Below are 9,414 nucleotides of genomic sequence, written 5' to 3'. Positions count from 1 at the left end.
CCTTGTTTGCTTTGCTACATCATTTAAAATATTAAGATGTTATTTACATAAAAAATACTTTTTTAAACGTACAATTTGATGAATCTGGGTTTAGTTTTTTTATGTCTGTGGACTGTGAATGAGGTTTTAAGCCAGGCACAGGGTATTTTGACTTTGAAGGGCCACAGCTAATGGTGACTCTGTCCATAAAATAATGACTCTTTCTTCAGAAATATCTTAGTCCATTTGGACTGCTATAACACAATACCTTAAACTGGTAACTTATAAACAACAGAAATTTATTGTTCACAATTCTGGAGGCTGAGAAGTCCAAGATCAAGGCGTTGGCAGATTTGGTGTCTAGTAGGGGCTGCTCTGCTTCAGAGATGGCCTGCCTTTTCGTATTGTCTTCTCACACGGTAGAAAAAACAGGATAGTTTCTTTCAAGTTCTTTTATAAAGGCAATAATCCCACTCATGAGAGCTCTGCCTTTCTGACTTAATCACTTCCCAAAAGCATCAACTCTTAATACCACCACAATAGGAATTAGACTTCATGAATTTTAGAAAAATACATTCAAAGTACAGCAAGAGGGTAAAGATCTAAGACGAGACATAGGCAGTCTGGACCTCTGCAAAGACCACAAGAGAGCACATAAGCAGCAACACAAGAACGTAAGTGACCTCAACTAACAGTAGCAAGGCGTTGAGATTGTAATTGTGAGGCTAATTTATGGAAGGAAGTAGATCTCAGGGCCCATATTGGTGGCCTCACCCATTTCTGGTTCATAATAGGTATGTTCAAGCAAAATCATGGATCTGGAGAATTTGCTGCTTTTTGTTTCATTTTGTTTTGTTTTGTTTTTGTGGGTGTGACCAGCTTCAAAATGTAGGCTGCTGCAGCTCAGCAAGAAAACATAGCTTTTCTCAAGCGTGCATGTCATAGACAGGCTTGTAATTCTAAAGGAAAGAGAGCCTTATATGCATTAGAAGTAGGGTCAGGAGGCTGAAAAATATTAACTGCTTTTCAAGTGCAAGTCAGCAGAGTTCTGCATGTAATCGTGTATGCTGCTGAAGTTCCAGTGTTAATCTTAGTGTCAAGCTAGCTAAGAAGATCTGGTCATGAGCTGTGTTCCTCATTCAGGGACTCTCCATGCAGGAAAATAAAGGCACTGACCGACCTTGAATCCTCTGGTGATTTTGACATGTGCTGAAATGTCATCTCCCATGATCTGAAGGTAATTCTTGAATGGTTAGCTATAAATGGCAGAGGGACTTTTCCTAGGAGACAGGTTTCTCAGTCCTAAAGAATTCGGTTGCTGCATGGGACTAAATCCCACTCAAAAATAGAAGGGATATGTCACTTTAGAGAATTCACAACCAGTTCAGCACTGACATGTTAAAAATAGGGCTGAAAGAGGAATGGCAATTATTAAGGATAGGTGAAATTATTTCCAGAGGTAGTGTATATGTATGTGTCATACAAATGTTAATTTTGTCCTAGGAATTTCTCCCAATTGAATTTAAAATCCACAGAACGTGGACATAGGACGATGTGTTTCCATAGACTGCTAACTTCATAAACCAAAACCAAGATTTCCTTCTTTTTCCCTTATCCCCTCAGATTCAGGTTATTTTATTCTGAAGCCTAAGGCAATATGAAGTGCTACCTTCTGGCAACATAATTATGACTGTGATAATTGGATTAGGTACTATATTTTCAGTGGTTTGCTAGGTGTGACGGGTGGTAATACTCATTTTGTGACCGACTGATTTTTTTGGTGCATTAAAAGTGAGGTACATCAGAGACTGACATAGAAATAAAATACATTCTGAGACCCTGAAGGAAATATTCATAATTCTATGAAAGTCCCATGCACTGATGTTGAAGAAGCCAAATTCTGTCCATGTATTGGAGAACTCCCAGACCTGAAATCCAGCAAAACATGAAGGTGGGAAGGATGGATCGTGGATTTTTGCTTCTTTGGAATGGTGACTGAAATGTGCAATAGAAATTAATTTTGGACTTTTATTTGCTTTTGGATTTAACTTTTAAAAAGATTTAACTTTTAGAATTTAATTTGTTCATGGCATGTGATATTAGGGCAGGATATATACTCAAATAAAGCATATCGACTTACTGGCATTTTCATCATTTGGATTAGCTGTTTCTTACTCATTGGATCATATGGTTTTTAGAGTATCATGCTATTTTTACTATCGTAGAACCTCTGCTGTGCCTTCTTGGAAAATATGGTTGGAGGTTATCTGGAAAGAAAAATGAATAGTAAGTGAATTTTCAGCTTTGGAAAGACAGTAGTTTGGAATTACTTTGATCACTGTACTGTTCTTGCATAATTCACAGACTTTTATGTACAGATACCTGTGCTTTTCCACATTGTCCCACAAAGGTGTACAGAAGTACAGTGGCTGAGTATAGAAGAAAGGTTCTCACAAATTTTGATCCAGATCTACCCTGCTACGGGCAAACTCTATTCCTAAGCACGTTAACCACAGGCCTATTCAATGAGAAGGTTAATTCAGAAGCTCAGTGATCTAAGTGAATTAGGAGTCAGGGAATGCTAATTGATGAACATCTTTTCTCGACTCCCCGTTTCATAAGGAGGAGTGCTGTTTTCTAAACACACAACTCTCCTCTCTCCTACAATGTATTCACTCCAAATAGAGAGAGTAGGAGTGACAGTGATTGACATCTTTGAGAATACCACACTCAGCTCCTTTCCCCACTCCTTTTGATATAGGGAGAAAGAAATTGGGATAATTCTGATGTGAGAGAAAGCATTTTCCCATTACTCATTCACTAAGCACATTCTTTGCTGTGTGGAGTGCTCCATTCTGGGGGAGAATATTATAAAATGAACTTGCCCAAATAGAAAAGTCATAAACACCATCTTAGAAATAATTGGTGATTCATGTGAAATATACTTTATTTCTTACTCCTTTGTTCTATTTTCTCAACAAGGAAGACAGCACTATTTATTGAGCCCTTCCGCAGAACTGAACAAGAATCAGTCTGCTCTAACTGGTAACATAAATTTTACTCCCATCTTTATGGAAAAAAAATTACATAGGGGAGGAAGAAAATCATGACAGTGAGAGAATAAATGTATGACATTTTAAAACTTTACCTCAAGAAAGAAACATTTTTGCCTAAATAGGTATTTTTAAACTAAAATACTGAAGCTTATTTGCAATGAGATATTAAACAAAACTATTTTCCATTTCTCAGTTTTGCTAAATGCTATGAGCAATAAGCAAGAAAAAAAAAACACTAAACACTTTGAAAATAAGAAGTATTATACATGCCTGATTTTAATAAAGCCTAAAAATGGATTCCCAACGAAAAGCTTCTATAAAGTTAAGGAAAGTACTTACAAAGATAAATAGGATACTTGAGGACAACCAGCGAATAAAGTATAATTGGAAAGACTATAAAACGTCAACATAATGAATCGCTCTGACATTAGATGTTCTGTGAACAACTATACTTTTTTATGCATGTTGTGGTTTGCTAAATGAAAAAAGTGCCAATGATGAACAAATGAAAAGGCACAATGAAGAAACGAGGGCCTAGAGAATTAAACAAATGAGTAAGAAAACAAACAGCTTTAGAGTCAAATGAATAAATAAATGAAAACTATTGAGTAACTTGTAAACTCGTCAATGTTAATGAGCTCTTTAGGAAGAGCATAAAACCATTTCTATGAGATTCAAACATCCAGTCTGCATATGTCTGATTCAAAGTTTTAAAAATGTACATAAGCAAAAAAATTTCAGAGCATTTAAGGATGCAAAGAAAAAGTATATGGATTCAATAAGATTAAGATTAGGAAAAAAACCAAATGAGTAGTAAATTAATTCAATAATCAATTTTGGGTTTTGTATCCCTTACATGCAAAAAAAGAACAAGAATATAAAATATAAAATTTGAATTTAAGTAATGACCAATCATTTTAAAACAGTATTCAAATTCATAAGGTTTGTATTCATTCTTAATGCCCAAATTAATTCACTCCTAGAAATTGTGTCTAGGAATTTAATTTGAATGTAACAAAAATTTGTAAGCAACACTCCCACCACACTACTAAAAAACAAAAATGAAACTTTAGAAAGCAACATGAATGTACAATTGAGAAAAAAAATTATAAATTTTAAACTCAGATATGAATTAGTGAATTAGTAAATACAGTTTTGTTAACATTTTGCCCATCTTTACAAACCAAATCTAGGGAAAAAAAAGTTTTTAGATTGAAATACGATTATGTGGATTCATGGTTAGTAATATGGTATCAAATTAAAATATGATAACAACACATGAAAGTTGGGTAGATACCTTACTTCTCCCTGACCCAGTTTGAAGATTTCTATTTTTATGCTTTAAAAAGAAAAATAAAATTTTACCTTATCCAATTTAGTATTTAAGGAATCTATCCACACCTATTAAGATACCACCATAGAAAGAGTATGTTTATGATGTACCAACAAAAATTTGAGGACTTCTTAGGCTATATATTATATGATGTGAAAATTTTATATATTGGAAAAAACTTAATTTGCTGTTCGAAATTAATCACTGTCAATTTTTATTGTAATTCATAGTTAAGTACTATTTTTTCTACTTCGGTTTGCATTAGGTCTTCACAAGTACTTTTATTCTTATGAGATAACACAGATGGCTGATTTCATTTTTAATGGGAGGCCTAGGCATAGCGCTAGGCATAGTCACAAAGTCTCAGGGTTAAGCATGATATTAACGGATCATTTGTTTAATCCCATCCTGTTCTAGTATAATGTGGGAAAGCCTTCTACAATTATGCAAGGATATCTATAGGATTCAACAACTTCTCGAAGTTTTACGTAACATTCTGTTTTTCAAAATGTTGGGTAACCATTTCAAGAAAAAAACAAAAATTGTGAAGATCTTGCACTTAAAACTGGTACTTATCCAGTGCAGAATTAGTCATTTATTTCATGAACATAGAATAATGTAATAGTTAATTTTGGGTATCAGTTTGACTGGATTACGGGATACCTAGGGAACTGGCAAAGCATTATTTCTGAGTGTGTCTGTGAGGGTGTTTTTGGAAGTAATAGGTGCAAGCTGGTAGACTGAGTGAGAAAGAACTCCCTTCGATGTGGCCAGGCACCATTCAATTTGCTCGGGGCCTGATAGAATAAAAAAGGGAGAGAAAAGGGGAATTTGTTCTCTCTCTCCTGGAGCTGGGCCATTCTTCCTTTTCTGCCCTTGGACGCCAGAACTCAAGATTTTATGACTTAGGACTCTGGAACCTGAATCAGCAACCTTCCCTCTTAACACCTTCTGCCCCCTCAACCCCCACCCACCACAAACACACACACACACCCCAATAGGTTTCTGGGCCTTTGGCTTAGACTGAGAGTTACACTATTGGTTTTGCTGGTTCTGAGGCCTTTACAACTGGACTGAGATGTGCAAAAGCCTTCCCTGGTTCTCTAGCTTGCAAATCGCCCATCATGCTACTTCTCAGCCTCCACTATTGCATGAGTCACTTACCCTAATAAATTCGCTTTCATCACGTTTTACTGTCTGTCTGTCTGTCTATCTATCTATCTATCTATCTATCCATCCATCCATCTATCTCTTATGTGTTCTGTCTCTCTGGAGAACCCTTACCAATATATATGATAACACTCTCTGGTAATACCTAATGTGACTTTTTTCCTATTATTTGATTTAAAAAATGTTCATTTTAAAATTATGTATTTATTGTTCTAGTGAATAAATCTAAGTATATTTACGTTTCATAAAATTTTAGTTAAAAATAATTTTGTGTGAATTATGTGCTAGAATATTAGGCTAAGATTATGGAATAACTTGAATATTAGTAAGGAAATATTCAATGATGAATAATTTTACAATAAAAATGTTAAAACCACTGATACATCTAATTGATTTGCAAGATAGTTTGCAGAAATTTTACAATATAAACAGGTACTGTAGAGAATTAATTAGGAGAAAAATGAATGTATATAGCCATTTTTCATATGTAATACAAAGCAAGCAGAAAAAGACTGATGTTTTTAACAATTGAAGAAAAGAAAGGAGAAAAAAGGTTACATAAAAGAGAATAACTGATTTGGAAAAAACATGTCTCAATATAACAGTAAATGTAATTAGAAAATTAATCAAGTTTATTGATAAAGGTCGGATCCTAAGATAGAATTTTAATATTAATATATTCTGTGTAAGAGACATAACTAAAAACTAAGATAAAGAAATGCTGAAATGAAAGAAAGAAAATCTACAAAGGACAAGTATAAAACGTAAGTATCCCAATGGTAGCATTTTCTGTTAGCCAAACTCGAGTGTAAGATGAAAAACAGTGTAAGCCACAGAGCGCTAATATAAATGCTTAAATGAAACTACAAACTGTGGTAATAGTATAATAGTACATACAAAACTAAACAACAGAAACTTAAATATTTATAACTGACAGAACATGTAACTTATAAAACAAGGGAATATAGGTAAAAAGATAAATATAGTTGGAGATTTACCACATCTATTTCAAAATCCAATAAGTTTTTTAATGCATGAGTGATTGAATTTGAATTTTACATGGAAAAATCTTACACAGAAGAAAAATAATTTCCTGAGACCTAATGTAATTTTCTGAAAAGTGATATGTGAAAAAGACCACAGATTAGGCGTCAGTAAATTTCAATATTATAGTGCCATTTTTATTATTTTCTGGCAACATAATGAAACATTAAAAATCCACAAGAGAAGATGTAAAAAATGAATATGACTGTAAAATAAGCCATGTTATTAAATAAGAATTGAGTTAAAACTTATTAACAAAAGCATAAAACAATGCTGTATTCATTAAAAACACAGTATTTCAAAATTTCTGAGACAAGCAATAGCAATATTTCAAAGCAAAATAAAGTGTTCTTTATTTAAATTTTTACTGTAATGTATATTTAATGTCCCAATTAACTTTCAAGCTTGCAGAGACCACTGCACAACTTTGGTTTCTAATACAAAGTGATAAATTTAATAGGTCCAAGGATATCAGATTTGTAGCATAAATGAAGTCATAAAATCATCTCTAAAAAGAGTTGAATATTGTCAGTTTTCCTCCTTTTAAATGAATCACTTGTTTTTGCTTGTTAAAAAAGTGTTATCAAAGTTATGAAAATAACTGAAATTATTTTAAAAAGCAATATTGAGATAAAAAAGATGCTCAACTTCCTGAAATGATAGTCAAATCATAAATCTAATTGCGTGTTTATAAAATCCTCTGAAATTGTCTCTTAATACATCCTTTAAAATTAAAGTATTTAGTGCAGCTTTTAAAGTTTTGACTTGTTTGAATTATTATGAACTTTAGCAGAGGTCTTTGAATTATAAAATTTTGAATATGCTGTTGTATGCAGTAAATAGTATTAAATTTCAACTGACTTTTTTCTTGATGAAAGTAATATACTTCAGACAAAAATTAAGTTAGCAATTTTCTTTTCCAGTATTTTTCTAAACAGAGTCAGATAAGTTTGTAAATCTTTAATTTTAGTTAAAATTGCTATACATTGAAATGCACACATGTTAAATGTAAAATTTAATGAATTCAGGTAAATACAATAAAACCTAATTAAAATATAGAAAATTTTCTTCAACTCGATATTTCCCTTATGTGACTTTCCGCTAGGTTCTCATAACCGTTAGCAATCTTTGGCCTGATTTTTTTTTTTTTTACACTGTGATATAATTTTTTATCTTCTTCATCTTCAAAAGGCTGCAATCATAGAGTGTACATTATTTTGTTTCTTACTTTTTTCACCTAATGTAATTACATGCACCATAATGCATTTTATTTTATTGCTGAATAGTATTCTGTTGTACACTTAAATCATAATTTATTTTACCAACTTGATTTCAATAAATATTTGATGCATATAAATGATTGATTGTGTTTCTGGTGTTTTCACTCAGTAAAATTTGAATTTCCATTTTTTCTTTTTCTTTTGCTAGACATGTAATTTGTTTCCCATTTTTGGTTACAGGAATAACTCTACAAGAATCATTCCTGTATAAGTTGTTTTGTTGACTTTTTTAAAATTCTGGGCTAAGTACCTTGAAATGGAATTACTGGAATACAGAATAGATTTATCTATAATATTATATATATTTTAAAACCTGCCACACTATTTCCTAAAGTGTTTCTACTATTTTGTATTTCTAACAAAATAATAAAAAGTTTTAGTTGTTCTTCAGCATTTCCAATTTATTGTGTCAGTATTTTTTATTTTAGCGGCTTAGTTGGTAAGTTTGTGGTTAGATTTCATTGTAAGCGCATTTCCTTCATAGCTAATTATGCTGTGTGCCATATAATTTGCTTATTGATTTCCTAGAGTTGATTGCACATTTTATGTAATAGTCCTTGCTTAGATGTATATATTGTGAGTATTTGCTCTGACTTCGTGGCTGCTACTTTATTTTGCTAATGGTGTCTTTTGATGTGAGACATTTTAATATTGATTAAGTCAATTTAGCAAATTTTCTTGATAGTTAATGATTTAGGTGATCTCATTAAAAATCCTTCATTACCATGAAGATATTCTTTGATAAGTTTGTGGATTTTCATATTTCAGCATTTAGGGTGAGGTATATGATTCATTTTTAAATGTGTTAGAGTCCAGCATTTGATAGAATTCAAGTTTTATTTATTTTCTCTACCATCTAACCACAACTGAACTTCCTTGGAATCTTTGTAGAAAATAAATGTAGAATACCTCTGGTTTCTCTCTTCTGTTTCATTGATCTATTCGATTTTCCTTACACAAATACCACACTCTTGTGGTTATTGTAACATTGTAGTAATTACTGGAATAAAGTTTACTCATCATTTTTAAGATTATTAGCTATTCTAGAGCCTTTAAGTTTTCATGAAAATATTTTAATAAAGTTTTTCATTTTTCCAAAAAGAATGTTACAATGTTACATTTTTGTTGTGACTGTATTAAATCTAAAGATCAATTTGTTGACAATTGAATCGATAAATATAAAATATTCTAATTTATTAGCTCATTCTGTCTCTACATTTATTTACATCTTAAGTATCTCCTTTCAAAAACTTAAAGTGTCTTGGTAATGTCTTGCATATGTTTTGCTTAATATATTCTTAAGGATTTTATACTTTTCAATGATTTTAAAAGTCATGGTTGTCTGAAATTAATTTTTAAGTTTTTAAGTTTTGCTTCTAGTATCTGAAATGTAATTAAAAAAAAAATCGACCTTGTATCCTGCAAATTTGCTAATGTCACGTATGGGTACTGGTAGTTTTTGCAGATTCCATATGGATTCCTGTGTAAATAATGACCTGATCTGCCAAAAGGGCAGTTATGCCTATTTCCTTCTGACGATGTCAACTGATTT

This window comes from Mandrillus leucophaeus, unplaced genomic scaffold (genome assembly GCF_000951045.1).
Source record: "Mandrillus leucophaeus isolate KB7577 unplaced genomic scaffold, Mleu.le_1.0 Scaffold31, whole genome shotgun sequence".
Lineage (NCBI taxonomy): Eukaryota > Metazoa > Chordata > Mammalia > Primates > Cercopithecidae > Mandrillus > Mandrillus leucophaeus.
This window is presented reverse-complemented; position numbering follows the sequence as displayed.